We start from the raw sequence: 17,949 nt of genomic DNA on the forward strand, positions 1-17,949 counted from the left end.
TTGTGAAACATTCATCTTTTCATACACATTTTCATTAAGTTCATATTCAAATATCACTCTGGATGAATTGCACAGGTATTCCAGTTTGTGGTTTATATATAGTACATGCACTTGGCTTACAATGAAGTACACGCTTTCTTTATTCTATTCTGAAAGTTGTTAAAATGTTATAAGGATTATTTCTGAATTCAAAGCTGTGTCCTTTGGCAGAGCACCTAACAAGTTTTCCATTTTGATAGCTCAGCAAAACTGGTGATAGTTTACCTTGATGAATTAGAAGGGGTACAATTTAATGAACAGTATACAGGGTCACCTTTGTTTCTTGGGGTGATGGAATAAAAAAACAAACAGATTTTTCTTACTGCCACATGCCTCCCCTTAATAATCTGACTCCTCTTTCCCCCTGTAATGGAAGCTGTACAGAATCTCATTAAATTATCTGACTGAAGGAAAAAAAAGAGTGCCTTTCTTCAGTCCATAGTAAACTAAGCAAAAGCATTGATTTGGTGGAGTTCTGCTTATTTGCACATACATTGGGATCCACTCACAGATATGTAAATTACTCTGGCTAAAACTAAATGCTAAAGTCTACACCATTAGTTTTCCACTTCATGATCTCCACATGGGGCTGTTAGAGGGATAATGTACCATACAATACATGGTTTACTTTTAATTAATAGGAAAATGTATTTTGAAATGAATATTAAATCTAGATTAATGTGAAAAACCTCAAAGCTCTGTAGTTCTTTTTTTAATTTAAGGCTCTGTTACATTGCTAGAAAATAAGAAGTATAGAATGGTCTTTGTAACAAAAGCTTTATAAATATTTATATTCAAAAACCATGAAATTGTTTTGGGACCAGAAGCACATCACAAGTTTGCAACTCAACAAATATGAAATAAATCAAAGTAAGTGTGTAATAATAAACATTCATAAGAATAAAAACATTGTATATATAGAAATAGCACATAATGTAATTACATTTCAATTAAATTATCGTTAAGTGTAGCATGATAAATTCTGTCATTCAAAGGTAGGGACAACTGATAGGTACATTTTTGCTGAGAGCTCTATTAAGGATTATTAGGTTGGGGAAGGGCCTTTTCAAAACTTTAATAAGTACTTTATCTTAATAATAAATAGGGAGAGTTCAACTTTACATTGGTCTTTACATTGGATTACATTGGTCTTAAGAGTTGTAAACTGGCTGCAGATAAATTGGGATTGTTTGTGTCTCCTGTTGTACTAAACAACCACAATGATGATTGCAAGTTTTTATTGAAGGTTTTACCATACTAATCAAGCTTAATAGTAAAGCCCTTGATGAACCTCCGATTCTTGGGCATTGCACTCATGAGCTGCAGAAATGTAATGAGACACAGATGAGGTTATGAAATAGTAAAATAAGATGTACTAAAGCTGCTTACAATTTTGGCTCTTACAAATGTCAGAATAGAGACCTTTATGGAATCCTTATTTGCAACCTGCTTATTAGGTGTTTTCTCCCTTATTTTGTGTCTGAACAACTCTTAATAAGTGATCAATTTAGGATTACCAGACAAAGGTAGAGATACAAATGTATCACTAGACTCCCACTACAAGTGTTTTTTTCTTCTTCAGAGGTTCAATTGATTATTTTTTTGCTAACATGCCTGAATGAAGACACTCAGAAATTGGTCAGGGTCAACACCAATTATCAATCCCACTCAACTTTTAAAAATGTTTTAAAATGTGCCTCATATATAAAAAACTGAAATCAATCTGCCTGTGTTTAATAACTTGGCTTGTAAAAAAACCCAGAGGACACAAATGTCCCACAGAATCAGGGGTGAAAACCACTGACCAATAGGATATCACATGAATGTTCCAATGGTTCATAGAAGGTTATTTTCATAAACAGATATTTGTAAACTGGTATATAGTGACTGTTCTCATTAATATATCATCTTCTTTTAGTATTACCATCTTACAAATTGTTGAGAGGTTATCTTAAAATTGCAGTTTGGTTTGCACCCTTACTAGTATGGTTGGCCCTTTGAAAACCAAGAAACAATATATAATGAAACTACATTCTATTAATCAAGAGTTACACCATATACAGTGAAAAGCGTAAGTATTGGGACAGTGAAATTTCATGTTTGCTATGTATTACTGAAATTTGTATTTCTGATCAAAAGATTAATATGAGGCAAACGTTCTGCATGTATAATGATATACTGTAGAAAGAGCCATGTAAAAATAATTTAGCTCTCTGAACATAGCGTGTATTTACTGTACATCACCTCCTAACAAATACTGGCAATCAACTGATCAATAAGCTTTAGAATCTTCACCTGTCAGCTGTATGGTCAAATAATAATAACAATTCTATATATTATTACTTTTCTTTTTTGATCAGGGAGATGCATCACACACTTCTTGCATATTACATATAATAAGAGAGTTTCATGGGTGGGTCAGCTTGTTAAGACTGATGTTTCTCGAGGACACCTGTGAGCCAGACATTATCAACTGCAGTTCCTTCTCTTCAGGTGTGGAACATTTTTGAGAAATTTAATCTTGAGAAAATTGAGTTCCAGAACTTGATAAAACAAAACAATGGCATAGAATCTTAATATTGTTAAGGCAATTCCATGGTTGGTGTTATAATATAAGGTTAATAATTAATATAATGGGTATAGCAAGTAATGGGTAGCTTTATATATTTGAACTTTTCCATAGTTTTAAAAGTACTGTTCAGTATAGAACCAAGTCAATTCTGTTTATCAGTAAGAAATACTCCCTTGTACCTTATGGTGTTCCACTGTTGATACATGTCATAGTTGGAACTGACCCTTTAAAAATGTTTAAAAAATTTTCTCTGAACTCTGGTCACTAAAATCACAAAATGAAAGCAATAAGATTTAGTTGCCACAAATGTTATCAGATTCTCTTGAAAGCAATGTTAATTCAATCAGTTTTGATTTCAGTTTTCACATCATGATTATTTATCTCCTTTTTACGGTTTTCAGTGAAAAATTACCTTACATATTGCTTTAAGAATTCATATCTGCTCTATTTGCCTTATTCAGTATGCAAATAATTTCGTATGAGCACCATTGCTGTTGTCATGTGTATTTGACACATAGGCTGGGATGTCAATAAAGCTGGGTAATTAAAATCTTCTCATTCATTTATTGTCACTTATTTAAGTTCATAATCTGCATGTGCTTGTGATATTTTCTTCCCTAACAGTATTTGACTTTCCTTAATAGTATGTGCTGAAGCATTTAGTGACAGTGCTAAGTGGGCATTAGCTGTTTACATCAGTTCCAACAATTAATGTATGTTAATTTTTAATTACACTAATTTTACTTGAAACTGAATGTGAGGTTTTTAACAGAACAGCTGTACTAGTCAATCTTCTGGTGAACACACAGATGTATTATGTGTTAATGCTTCTAGCACATTCGCATATTTGCTAAGTGTTAGGACTCCTCACAGTGTTAAGAATCTAAATATAACGTGTTTTATGTTCTGTAAAGATAATTGGGAAATTTTGCACTAGGTTTAGGTAATTATTAGAACTGTGGATTTGCTAATACTTAAGACCTGGCTGTTGATAAAGCTTTCACCTCAGGGTAAGGTGGCAATGTTACCAAAACCTGTAAATAATGACTCAGGTGGAATAAAAGGAGAATGGAGGTTTAAGACAAATCCATTTGATTAAAAAAGCACCATTAAAATGTATCTGGCCAGAGGGATCTTGTAATTACCTTAATTATAATTACACTAGTAGGGGTTGCCACTATGAGAGACAGTGTGAGAGAGTAGTGACTTTTCTACTGTGGCTGAACAGGAGGTGTCTTTTATTACATTGTAAGCCTGCAACAAGGAAATAAAAAAAGAGAAAGAAACCAAATAATCATTCAGTTTAAAATAAGCATTTCTCATAAGAGATGCTGTTAATTCTTCATTTTTGTATTGGTATCCTTCCTTTCCTTTCATATCCATATATGAAATATACATGTGCAGCAAATATAGACATAGTGATGCATGCACATCAAATTTGTAGTCATTATTTTGACCCAGCAGATTTGCAGTTTCAATGGCCAGTACTGTACATGAAGTCCCACTGATCTGCTGTTTCACTTGTTACACTGACAGGAAGTCAACTGTATGCCATTACACTATTTTAACCAGTAAAAAAACAATAAAAAACATTTTTCTGTTGGTGATAATGTTTTCATTGTTTTTGTATTTTGAAAAACTATCCAAGAGTCTTCACCTCCTAGAGATGGATCCTGTGATAATACTTATTGATGAAGACCTACATGTGGCATCAGCATTTCATTTCAAAGAATCATAGTTTTGTTACATCAGGAAAATTAAACTGGGAGAGTGATTTTCTTCCCCAATGATAGTGGCAGTTGGAATATTTCACCTGTAATGAGATGTGTGCGTTATGTGCCATAGTGAACCACTACTGAGCCATTAAATATATGTAAATGAAGAGAAACACAAGAGAGCCGGGGCATAATAACACACAGAACAGAGAAATGGATCCTGGAAAGTGATTAATTTATTTGATGATGCCTCAAGTGAGGAATTTTAGGTCACAAATGAAGTGACAGAATGACAAATTACCATTTTAAAGAATTTACTGGGCATCATTACTGAACAATTGTCAGGTAGTTTATGGTGGCTGAGAAGATGGTGTAAATATAGATCTTTTTCTTATCCCGGATGAATTATTAATTACCTTTTTAAAATCGTTTTGAGTGATGGTCAGCAATCTGACTGAAACCTCTAGTTTCGCTTAATCATAAAATACTATTTGGTACAGGTATCTTTACAGTTAAGTCTCTGGTACACAAACTATAAGAAATCTAAAGTCAACTACAGTAGTAAAAGAATATAAAACTGTCCTGTACATTTCCAGATTTGTCTAGCCACATTATCCCTGCTGTGATTTTATTCAAATGTTTACAGTTTATTTTAATTTAAAAATGGCATTCAGACACTACATTTTTTACCGGTTCAGTAGTTAATGAAAATGAAATTGCAATGGTAAGTAAATTTTTTGCCTCCTGTCACATTAGTTTAAGCTGAGTGACCATCTTTGTGTTCTGTGTTTTAATGCATTGTCTCTAGAAAACTGATTTATGTTTGTTTCCACTGGAAAAGCGAGAGTATCTCATGGATGTAAAAGGTCCAGAGTCTTCATATTGTATATAATTTTCTAACTTTTTGATTGTTTTATATCCTGCATAAAACTTTTTTTTTCAAAACCTCTGCACTGTAGAATGATGTTTTCATGAAGTATTTTTTTTGTTCCTGCTTTTTCCCTTGTGTATTCTGAGACATTTCAATTCAAGATTTACAAACGGGAAGAATTACTTGGGAAAAACACCATTTTTAAATAGAACACTGTACATCAAGCCAATTTGCAGGATTTTAAACTCAATAATAATACAGTAATTACACATTTCCTTCTAGTGCACCATTATGCAGTGTTTCATACATATTATTATGTGTGGAGTGCTGTCTTGTACAGTATTTCTCTGGGCACATAGAGTCTGTCCTGCTTTTTCTTGCTTGTCTTCACATACCACTCCCAGTCCAGATACAATCACCTTAATAATGATTATCTCTTCTTTGCCAATGAATGCTCTGTCCCTGACATCCATTACAGTATATGCTGCTCAATCGCCTCCTCTCTCCCCAGCCTGTCTGTAACACCGGAGACCTAATTTGTTAGAGTGTCATCAGAAGGAGCAGTCTGAGCTCTCCTCTGTCACTTCAGTCTTCCATAATCCAGATCCCTCAGTTATTGAGCTCATCCCTCTCGTATTTCGTAATAGTTTTCACAGTGAAAATGTCCTTAACTTGCCAGGATCAGGCATCGATTTCAATTTAATAGTAGTTATTTGTTTTGTTACCAAAAGCAATAGATGTACATCTCAATATTTACAGAACGATGCCTTGATAAAATCTTCATAGCCCATGTGAACATTTTTTTAAAATTGTATGGCTAGCTACAACGAGTGCTTTCACTATATTTATGTTTTGTTTCATTTATTTCCTGATGTAACAGGACATATTATTTTCAGAACCCCAAACGTCAGTAAAATGTAACATATTTTTATTTTTTGCACCCATGATTTTGTAACACACAGCTCTTACAATATTTTAAACAAAAATGTCCCTTTTTTTATGACACAACTATATATCATTGAACTGTAACATAAATAATTGTATGACTTTAATTTTTAATTAGCTGTGTGAATGCCTTACAACTAGAATCTAAGCACCATGACATTTCTCCTTAGTTCTGTTTTCCTGACACAATTCATTAATTCATGAATTCTAAACTTAAAGTGATATGTAGAGGTACAATATCATACTTTATTTAACTGTTAAATAAGACAGATGCTTGAACAAGAATTTCTGTCAAGCTTGTCAAGATTGTTCAGTGCACTGTGTTTGAACCTTTGTTAAAAAGCTGATAAAAGCAAGCATCATTGACAGTAGGAACATTTGTTGTGTACATTAATCAGACAGAATCCTTGATTTCCCTTCTGGGCCTACTTGAGGGAGTCAATGCTTAACAGCAGTAGGTATGACAAATGTAATCTTTAGTTAAACAATGCTATTACTGCAAAATCAGTTAAAATGTAATCAAAGTTGATATGCTCTATAAGTGGCTAAAATGTGTTTTTTAATTCTGAAAAAAAAGGGCAGAATTCTATTGCTAGTAACTAAAACAGATCTCCACAAGTCCTTTACTGTCAAACGTGGTATTTCAGGAAATTTGGAACATTTGTTTTATTTTTATGCTGCTTATAAGGAAGCTGTTTATTAAAACACTTTTTTTACAATGACACAAAGAGCAGTAAAAGGAACCTTTTGATTTCGTTTTTTTTAATCATTATTATGCTATTCATGTGAAAATATGCCATCCAAGGTTCTGATTTCCTGATACAAATAATTTCACCAATTAACAGCTATAATAATAATTATATGCATAAAAAGAGCAACCACCATCTTTTGTACAATGCTGTCATTGTTAAACTTGTATAAATCTGATATATACTGTTAAATATATATACCTGTATATCAATGAACAAAATTAATTAAAATGTATTTTGTTATTGATAAGTAATGTTTAGGAAGTGCATTTTATAATGTGCAGCTGAAATTAGTTTATGAAAGATAAAACAATCCAAACCAAATAAAACCTTTTCTATCATTTAACTCCTTTAAAGCTGCTCTTGGAAACATTGATTTATGCACTGAAGTAGCAGTGCATCCACTTCAATTTTGCTGCATCCAGGAATAACTTAATTCACTTCTCACAGTGGGGTAACTTCATGCCTGGGGGATATATCTAGGTTATTTTGTTCACAAGTTTTCCTAAATTAATTACATGAATGATTATTTTATTTAAAAAGGTACCCTGGCAGAAATCTAGTAATAAAACCACAGCACAATGCAATTTGGCAGACAAGAAGTTTTACTCTGTTTTGTCTGGCCCTTACGGATTTTAAATGTATGCTACTGTATATTATGAGCACTGACAAAAATGTTATTAAATAGATTTCTAAAATGTTATTTCCTTTTTGTATGTCTAAAACGATACCTTTCTCTGTTTTGCTTTCCTACATTTTCTGTCTGAATCTTAAGTGATTTATTGATTATTTAATGTAGTGTTTAATCACTTGTCAAGAAGTCTTGCTTAGCACCCTCAAAGAATAAATCATATGTTTCACTTAAAGTGTAGCCTCTCACTTTTATGTTAAGTTTCAAGCTGTGAGATTATAGAGGGTGATGCTATACTGGTTTCTCAGAGAGAACAATGCTTGCATAACGTAACTTAAAGGGGCAGTTTTTAGGATTGAGTTGGGATCTGCGTCAGCAAGTGTAGGCTGCAAAGGTACAGGTAAGGGCTCATTCCATGCTGAAAGGTCAAGAAAACAAACACAATGTTTTGGCTATGGAGTGTTCTTCAGGTATGAGGGACAGAGGGAAAGTTGCAAAGAAATAAGGCAGAACAAAAGAACAGGGGACAGCAGGGAATGGGAGTTAGAGGTGAGAATTACTGTCCAAACTAAAGGAGAGGTATGGAAAGCCAAAAATCTGCAAATAAATGGAGAGGATTTAGATGGAGATGAGTCTGTCTTTGAGAGGAAAGGGAAGGTTTAATCCAAGATTAAAAATAATTTTGGATTCAGATGTCTTTCTGCAGTCCCAAAACCCCTGTGAGAGGATCCAGATGGAGAATTCAGAAAGATCCTGGCCATTAGAGGTGAAATGGGAAACTATCAGATTGGAAAGACCTGATGTTCTCTGAAACGGTTTGCCAGTCCTCTTCACGTCTCACTGATAGAAATAGTTGGGCATTTTCTGCATAGTTTTCCAGAGGTAATGGATAGATTTATGCCTGGAAATGGAAAAGTGGTGGAAGATATGTTAACTGTGAACTTCAGGGATGTGTGAAAGTTGGTGCAGTGCAGAAAGTTCATTAGTTGGTCGTTAAAGCATGTGGCAACACTGGCACATCAATGTATCGCTTGTAGAAGTCAGGGACAAAGCCAGTATAGGAAGCAAAAAAGCATTCTTCTACCCAGCCAATAATTATATTTGCAAAGCTGGGTCCCATCCTGGTGCCCATGGCAACTGCACTGACACGCTAGTAAAAGAGGTTATTGAAAGAGAAGGTGTTCGGTGTGAGGACCAATTCCGCAAGGCATACAAGAGTATGGGATGGTGGACCAAGCACTGTGCGTTTGTTTAGTGTGTGCTTGGGGACTGAAAGATTGTAATTGCGGGTAAATGACGGTGTACTAGGATGGATGTTCTTGATGAAAATTAAACATTCTGGGCCCTGAAAATATAAATAGTCAAAATGTTATAGAGTTGTGTATTTATGTATACAGTAACATTTAGGACTGACTAAACTTCATGACCGTTGGTGTCTTTATAACCCAAGGAACCCACATTCAAATAAACCTGTGTGGCAAGCATTCCAAACAGTTGTTGAAAATACACCCTATGTTGTGTTGATACTACCTCACTTTAAGAAAACCTTATGCAATGAATGGAATCAAAGTTAGGATATTGTGTATAGTACAGTATATACTGTATATGCAGCCCTATCTTCAATGGACCTTCATAATGGTGGGCTAATTGTCTAGCCAATTGGATTGCCTGACCTGTCAATGACCCTTGTTTTCCCCTTCAGGGGAAAGACAGTTGTGAAAATGGTTCTGACTGTACTGTCTGAGTGATAGACATTTGCATGCTACTTAAATGATTAGCTGTGTTTCTACTTTTTTACATGAACCTTAATAGTCATTTACTGATTCTATACATATTTATCCAAGCAGCTTGTAAGACCTGGCTTTAGTATTGCTGGTTTCTTAAAAGTTAAAAATATAATAATTCCTTCATTGTTTTAAGAAATTATAATTTCCTTCATTTTTTATATTTTGTGCTTCTGATTGCATATGTTGTTTTTGCTTTTTCTCAGATAAAGCTCTGTAGTATATTAATTGATTTAAGAGATATACTGTAGGCAACTGTTAAATTGTAGTTTAATAAATTGTATTAAATCAGACACAAGTCTGTTTAGTCTGTTTAGTTTAACTAAAAGATAAAAGTGTAACAATATATTTGACTGGAAAGTATAAGAAAATGAGAAATGCAGAAAACTAATAATGGCATACCAGGGCCAAACAGTCAGTTTGATATTTCCAGAAAGGAAAAAATAGTGACTGGAAAGCCATATTTCAAAGGAAACTCATTTTATGTGAAGTGTGAATCCCCCTTTTAATATAGATATGATTTCAAAAAGACAACGGGACAAGGTATGACAAGTAAGAGGATCATTTTTTGCTTGATACCAATATCCTGGATCTGCATTTCTTCAATATGCATGTATATCTTTAAAATCAAGCACAAAATTTCAACCACAGTTAGTACTTCTTTCTCTCAGGTCTAAAGGTAGAAACAAGTGAGAGAACAAACAGTGGTCTCCAGTGTGCTGGTTAGTACTGCAGTCCTCACCACAGACTTCTATTTGCTTTTAGTACCTATCTCTGTGTTTGTTGGTTCTATGTGCTTGTTCTTTCGTGCTCCATGTCTCTGTGCACATTGGTGCCTCAATGTATCTTCTTGTACTCCTGCACCCTCTTCTAAGCACTCCATGCCTTTGTGAAACCCCTCCTTGCCTCTCAGTATCTCCTTGCCTCTGAATTCCTGTCCAGGCTTCCATGCACTTTCATTATACAGTACCAATCTGTGCTTACAGGCACCCCTCATCCCTCTGTGTACCGAACTCCTGCCTGCATAGATCAGTGCCTCTGTGCACCTCTTTCTATAAAGTGTATATAATGCTTTAGTACAACCCGATGCTTCCTGTAGACATTTGTGCTTTTCAGCACCCCCTTTATGTACTCTGATTGCTAATAACTGTCCCTTCCAGTGGAATAGGGTAAAAGAGACCTTTGCACTTCAGTGTCTTAGGTCTCCTATTATTTTGTGCAATGTGTACTGTATTTGATAGCCCACCGTTCTGCAGTCTAGTGCACTCCAGATAGCTCCTTCATATTAACTGGAGTACTAAAAAATAGAGGATAATATGCTTCCCATACCTGGCAGTCTTCTGGCTTCTGTCTAATGTATTCCAGATCATTTTTTATCACAAAAAAAGAGAAAGGGAATTTTTAAATCCTGTTGAGCACTCTCTATTTCAAATGAGCTTTTCATTACATTTATTATTAAAAAAACTCACATTAAAAAAGTAAACAAAACTAAAAATGAGAAACCAAGGGGGAGGGTCATACTGTACTCTGTAAACTTCATATTGTCAGTATCCTGAATGTTATTATTGTATATTTTTACCATAAGGATTCAAAAAAGGAAAGGATAATATTAAGGGCATAAGGCTGGAGTTGAAAGCTGTGTTTCTAGCTCTCCCGTTCTTTCTTCTGGTACATTAGAAATTATGAGGTAATCATCAAAAAGGCTTGAAAAGGGCCTTAAACTCAAAGTACAGATCATTGTGCCTTGAATCTGCAATTCTTCTGTCCAAATGACATCTACTAACTTGGCATTTCCACAGTCAGGTGGTGGACCTCATTTGGGCTCGGTTTGAGTGGGCAGATGTGCTATGGCATACTACAGTATGAGATTCCGATCATTACCCACCTTGGTTATTGATAAAGGATCAAGACAGCTAGCTGGGTGTTTATTGGCTATTGTGACCAACAGGAAATTCTGCACTTCCTTCCTTGGTAGCCCTTTTTTTCCTAAAGAAGGCAGGAAAATGGAGGTGATGGCCAGCTGTGCACTGGCTCATGAGGCTGAAACTTCTGCTCTGAGTGGATCTGTTATCATAGGCCCGAAACACAGTTTTGTACCCAAATATCCCTGTGGCCAGTGTAGCCTTGGCCCCTAAATGGAAACATACAGTAACTGAACTCTAGACGTTTTGCTCACTACTATTCTTACTATCCAGAGGAATAAAGAACCTTCTTTGAGGCATTTCTGTTCTCACAGTTTCTTAAGAGCACAAGTAGTCTTTGTTCTCTGAAGACAATCATCTTCCTGGCATGTTGACATGATAGTGTACTCAATGCACTCACTGAAGCTCCATTTGACATTCTGTACATACCCGAACTCTGTTTTCTATTTATGAAGGTCATGCATTTACTGGCTATTGCCTTTGTAAAATATACCAGTGATCTCCATGCTCTTTAGGTACAGACTGTTTGCCCATGGATTTCAGTGTAAGGGAGCTAGAGTGTCATTCATCCCTAAAACCCGCATTTGTACCTGTAGGTGTTGGATTGATGACATTGGATCTTCCTTCCTTCATGTTGGACATATGAGCATGGTATGCTCTCTCCTGTGAGTGGCAAAATCCCATTGCTTGGTGATCAATAACCTCAGCATTCCTTGATCTTTAGAAATAATCTTATATGCAGGTAAAGGTATTCAAATATCTGAAAATTCACTCTTGTGGCCTTCAATTTATTTACTTTCATAAATTTCATGGTCCAAGCAGCATATAAACATAAGAATGACAAAAACATTCCAAAATACATTTCACATTTTAGCTTAAACCTGTTGCTTGGCTACTTATTAACTAGAGAATATTAACATCTACTGACCCATTGTTCCATGTTTAATTGATTAGAATTTGTGTATTTTATAAGAGAACGTGATTTTTTTTTCTTAAAGATTTGTTAATGGAATAGTGCATTGGAAAACTCTAAGGAGCATATAAACTAGCTGCCAGACCTCAAATCTAAATCATCTCTAAACCATCCTTTTTTCCTTTTTTTCTCACAAATTAATGCATGGATGATCCCAGCATTTTCCAGCCAGTCTGCTGAAACACACTGCATGTACCATGAAAGTGACTATGAGCTTCATTTCCAGATAGTGCCCAATTTCATGGTGTTCTGGATACTTAAGTTGGAATGGAATTGATCACACAAATGTACAACAGTTTGTTGTCAAATGTGATAGACTAAATAGAAACTGGCAATTCCTTACCATCTTCAGTCCCTCACTGACACTTTCCTAAAGGACATATTTATATTGAAAATAAGTATATTTTTTCATTTACAATATGTGCATGTACTGTATGTATGAATGTGCATGTATTTTATTCACATGAATGCTCAAAGCTAATATTTGTAATATAGCAATTGCAGGTTGTTGTGAAGCTTGTTTCAAATGCTAACAAAGTTTTGTGAATTTGATAGGAAATGATTGTTGTATCAAATGTCTGTGTTTTTATTATTGGTTTTATCACTTTGTTTTTCTTCTAATCCTTGCTCTTTTACTATTCTAAATTTAAAACTAAGAAAAAATAAATTCTACTTACAGTACTTTGAATTGTTTAAAATACCTTTATAAATTCATATTTAGCATTGAATTTCACTGTAAATATTTAGCAGGAAGAACAGCTCAACTGAGAAATTTTATGATTAGGTAGAAAAAGTAACAGTGCACATTACAGCTTAGTCTTAAAAGGTTAAAATGAAATTAATTTTAAGTGTTGTTACAACTACTGCCACCACTGGCCTTCACCAATTTTAAAACCATACTGAATTAGTAGACATAATGCAAAGTGTCTTCTGAACACCCATCATTTTCAATACAGATATTCAAAACCATGTTTTTGAAAACCATGTCCCTTCAAGTGTTATACAGTATGTGAACACCCATTCAAAATTAATTGTATTATGTACAGTATTGAAAGTTACTCAGTAATATTTATAAGAATATTAAGTAATAACTAATTAAATAAGAGATTGCACTGTAATAAACAGAACAATTTATCTGCTCTTAGAGTTGTTGTTTTTTTGGTTCTGTAATCTGCAGTCCCAAAGACTATCTAGCTGTTTAGGATAGAAAATATACTGTATTTGCTTTTATCTCTTACTGTTGGTTCAGTCCCTTAAAATATTCTTTTGAGAATACTGAAGAAACATTGCAGCTTTCTCTGCATTACTATAGAAATGCATTACCTCCTGTTCATACAGTACATATAAGTTCTGTATGTTCTATAATGATCTTGGTATAATACATTGAATTCGAAGAGTTTTGTGTTGGTTTAAATGTTATTACATGGTATAAAAAATGAGTTATAATATAGGTTGTGGAATTAAACAAATAGTCATAAAAATAATCTAAACCTCATTCATGAATCAATACAGAATTCTATATCTTATGTAGTGTTAGTCCATATTCTCAATATTGTTTTAATGTGAAGGAAGTGTAAGTGATGAGAAATAAACAAAGAATTGTGACCTACATAGAAAACATAAACTGTTAATTAAATGTAGTGAAGGTGCCTTATGTTGTTTGGTTAAAATAAAAAAGAAACTTATGATGCTGAAACATGAAAGATGTTGAACAGGTTTTGCTTAATTTATGAAACACTTAATGGTGTTTTTTATGTATTATTTTCATTGTCAGATATTACTTTTAAAAAATATTTAAATGTTCAATGTGCGTTGTGTATATTTATATATTGGTCTACATATATAAATTGTCAGAACTGAAGATTCATCAGAATGCATTGTATGGCTTGTTACTATTTCATTTAGCCTGCGTGGTAACTTACTGGGTTAAATTACATGGATTTTATTCTTATCTTATTAAATATTGTTGTCTTATCAAAAAAAAGCCTGTCTCCTGCTTTTTGATTCTGCTATGCCTGACATTAATCAACAAATTCTAAAAAGATCAACCAAAAACAATTGTTTGTATAAGTTAGTACCACATAATTACTTCAATATTATCACATAAATATAAAAATTCTCACAATGTTACGCGATCTTTATCACATAATTACATGATAGTATCTTGATTTTTTTTACACTGGGCTGCAAAATACTTCCACAGTAATATCCTTCTCTACTGGTTATCTATCGTTCGTACTGACTACAAATTGGAGTTTAAGCATACATAATGTGATACTTCAAAAATGAAATAAATATTATGTATATACAAATAAATTATATTATATTCCATATTCTGTTATCCATAGGATGGTTATAGGTTTTCAGATACTGTAGGTTGGAAAAAATGTGATTTTTTTCATTCATTTAATTCATTCAGTTAATTCAAAGAGGACATTGTAAACTACACAAGGTTAAAAAAAATAATAGTATAGGTCTACTGTAAGTATAGATTCATAATTTTTCTGCTCAAATATTTTAAAATGTGTACCTCATTCTCCTTCTATCAATATCATGTTGCATCCAGGGTTAGGGTTAGGGTTAGGTCTTACACATCAGTTTTACTGATTTTTAATTGTATTCATACATTTATTTTTTAAATTAAATACATACTGTACAGTAGTATATCACAAAGATTGAAGAAATCTGTCTCGATATTTGTTTTTATAACCGTAGTATAAGAGCCTACACTGCTCTTAGCTATAAGGGATCTAAGTACTTTAGAATTGACATCTGTTGTCTGGTCTTACATTAAAGTTACATACAATATGTGAGTCAGATACACCATTCTATGACCTATACTGGTAGGCTTTGCTTGATATAAAAATGTTTAACATTGAATGCAACCTGATTCTGATGCATAGATCATAAGCAAACATACACTGTAGCTCTGAGTGTAAACCATAGTCAGATGACTAGTTCTTTTGTCTTTTTCATACAGTAAATACAACCCATAGTGCCTTTCATAGACATTTCTCATTCTTCTAGATATTTTTATTATTATTTCTGAGTGATCACAATGTTTTAAAACTGCATTTGCATTTGCCTTACACTTGTTCATAGTTTCAACATTAAAACACTACTCTGGGGCTCCTGATAACTGAGAAATACCAAAAAGTGTCATCAATTTAAAAGACACATTATTTTTGGTGCAATCTATAATAATTCATCTGGAATACCATATGGTTCATTACTGCAAAAGATGCCCACTTTCCTTACTCCATTTTCTGTCAGTACTACACTATTATAAGTGTGTCAAAAAGAATATTAAAACCTTTTCTGTATACAATACTGTATGTTGCTTGTGCATGTGGAGTGATTAACCTCTGGTCTGGACTGCTTTTTTACAAAGTATCATTACCTATTGACCTAATAGAGCTTATTGTTCAAACCAGTGCATAGATCTATAGTTCAGGGACTAGCAGTAGTAGCGAACTCAGTCTAATTGTCTGTTCCCTGTAAGTTGAAGTTATTGGCAGCTGCCATTATATCAAACATTCTGCTGTCACCGAACAAAACTAACCAGCGCACACTAATTGCAATGGCCTTTTCATCATCTTGCATCAACCATCTTACCATGAACAGATAGAATGATTCCTACCAGCCTATTAGCAGAGGTAACAGTTTATTGAATCCACTAGGCTACTGCATTTCGGACAGGCAGATTGTCATATTCTTCTGATGCATTTTCAGCCAGTGAGTATTTAGCAGTTGCTAGTTGACCTCCTTTTTACCTGAGTGCCATAACCTGATTGTACCAATCATTTAAGAGGGTACTTTGGGTTTTCAAAGTTCAGTGGCACACAATTGTAAGCAGGCAACTGGTCTCTGACAAAAGATCAATACTGTCCTTCGAATTGCTGGAGTCAAGCTGCTGGGTCTGTCAGGGGGATGTGTGCTGTAATTGGATCATGGGCGCAGTGAGTCGTCTGAGTTCCCCTTCAGCACTGTCACAGCTGTCAGATGTCATCCCTTTGTACAGCTGTCACCGCAGGAGGGTTGTGGCTCTTTTTCCGTTCTAACCCAATGCAAATGTCCACTTAGCAGATGAATACTGAAGATATTAGACACATTTTTCATGCTTTTATGCAAAAGAAAGATCTGTGTCATCTGAGAATTTCAAGGAAATAAGTCACAATTTATTCATTGTGGAAAGAGTGAAACAGAGCCTGTAAAAATTGGAAATTATTTGGTTCAGCCTATTACAATGAAAAAAAAGCTCTGAAAAACAAACACTGAGGTAACTCAAGGTTCCAAAAAATCAGTAGACAAAAATTTTACTTAGGACAAAAGAAAAGCTAAAAATGTAAAGGCTTTTATACTGTAATTTTTGTTGATACCGCATACCTGCAACAGTGACATATACTGTATGTAGCTAACCTCACTATATAAGAGACAGTGAAGCATGTGTTATTCAGCTTGCAACACACATCAAGGGAACACAGTGAGGCACAAGGCTGTAATCCGAATGTGTTATGCCCCCTAGCTGTGCACTAGAACTCCGTAACATGCACCCCAACATGTCTTATTATTCTTATGAAATGGTTGCAATTTAATAAAAAAACAATATGCTTGATCCTTTTAGGTTTTGTTAATAAATATCAATTTATTGAACTAGATATAAAAAAATCCCATTTTGGGCAGAGGGGGGGAGAAGAAATAAAACAAACATGAGTCTTAAGTTAATGCTTTTTGTGCATGCCTATAAAATAAATAACCTGAAAAAATTAATTGGGAACTTTGGCATTCCCTGTGTAATTCTTCATTCCAACTTTAATGCACTGTTCTATGGGTCCAGCTGACTTTGAGAGCTGGTTATGGGAACTTGCTAGACTAATGTTTTTTTTTTAGGCACTCGTAGCAGCTAGGATCTAGCCAATGAAATGGCAGTGTACAGTATTTCCTTGCCATTCCAGAAACACTCACCAGAGACGTGAAATTGATACTGTCACGTGAAGTTTGGGGATTCTTTTTTGAACAAGAAACTAAATTGTGGAAGGCCAAACTGACATATACTAAAACATAAAGAGGTAGCTGAAAGGATATCATTTTAGGCTTACAGTAGGTGTGACATTCAACACCGTAGGTTATCCTTCTGCAATTAAAGAATAAGAAATTCAAGATACACATCATTATTATTTTTAAACTGTTAACATTTAATTAATCTGGGTGTAATAGAATTACATTTTCTTTCATTCTGTATTATGAAATTAGAGTAGAGGTAAAGCATTATTGCTTCATCCTGGGAGGCAGTATTCAACCTTTGAACAGGTGCCAAATCTACTGCTCTAAACTTGTAAGAGGTACACTTTATACTGTGTCTTTGTGATTTGGCATAGTGAGTATTTTACCAGTTCCAAGAACACAAAGAACCTAGGTTTAGATTTACAGATGTAGGTAAATACATTTTATTGTAAGACCCGTGACTAAAACGCTTACCAACCTAGCCAGTTAAAGGCTAATTACATTGCATTTTTATCAGAGATTCCAAACAGCATTTGTCACATTTGCATTAGTAGAGTAGGTCACATGACTTGAGTGGAATTTAAACAGCAGACATCAGAGGTAGGTGGATTAAAGGTTGGTTAAACATCAAACTGGAATCCATATGTAAATTTATAACACCAATTAGAATACAGAGTTTGTGATGTAATCCTCATAGAGATTGTCTACCCTCTATTTTCACATGCTTTAATCAAATTAAAAGCT

The sequence above is a fragment of the Atractosteus spatula genome, chromosome 13 (assembly GCF_055471065.1).
Source record: "Atractosteus spatula isolate fAtrSpa1 chromosome 13, fAtrSpa1.hap1, whole genome shotgun sequence".
In the NCBI taxonomy this organism is placed as follows: domain Eukaryota; kingdom Metazoa; phylum Chordata; class Actinopteri; order Semionotiformes; family Lepisosteidae; genus Atractosteus; species Atractosteus spatula.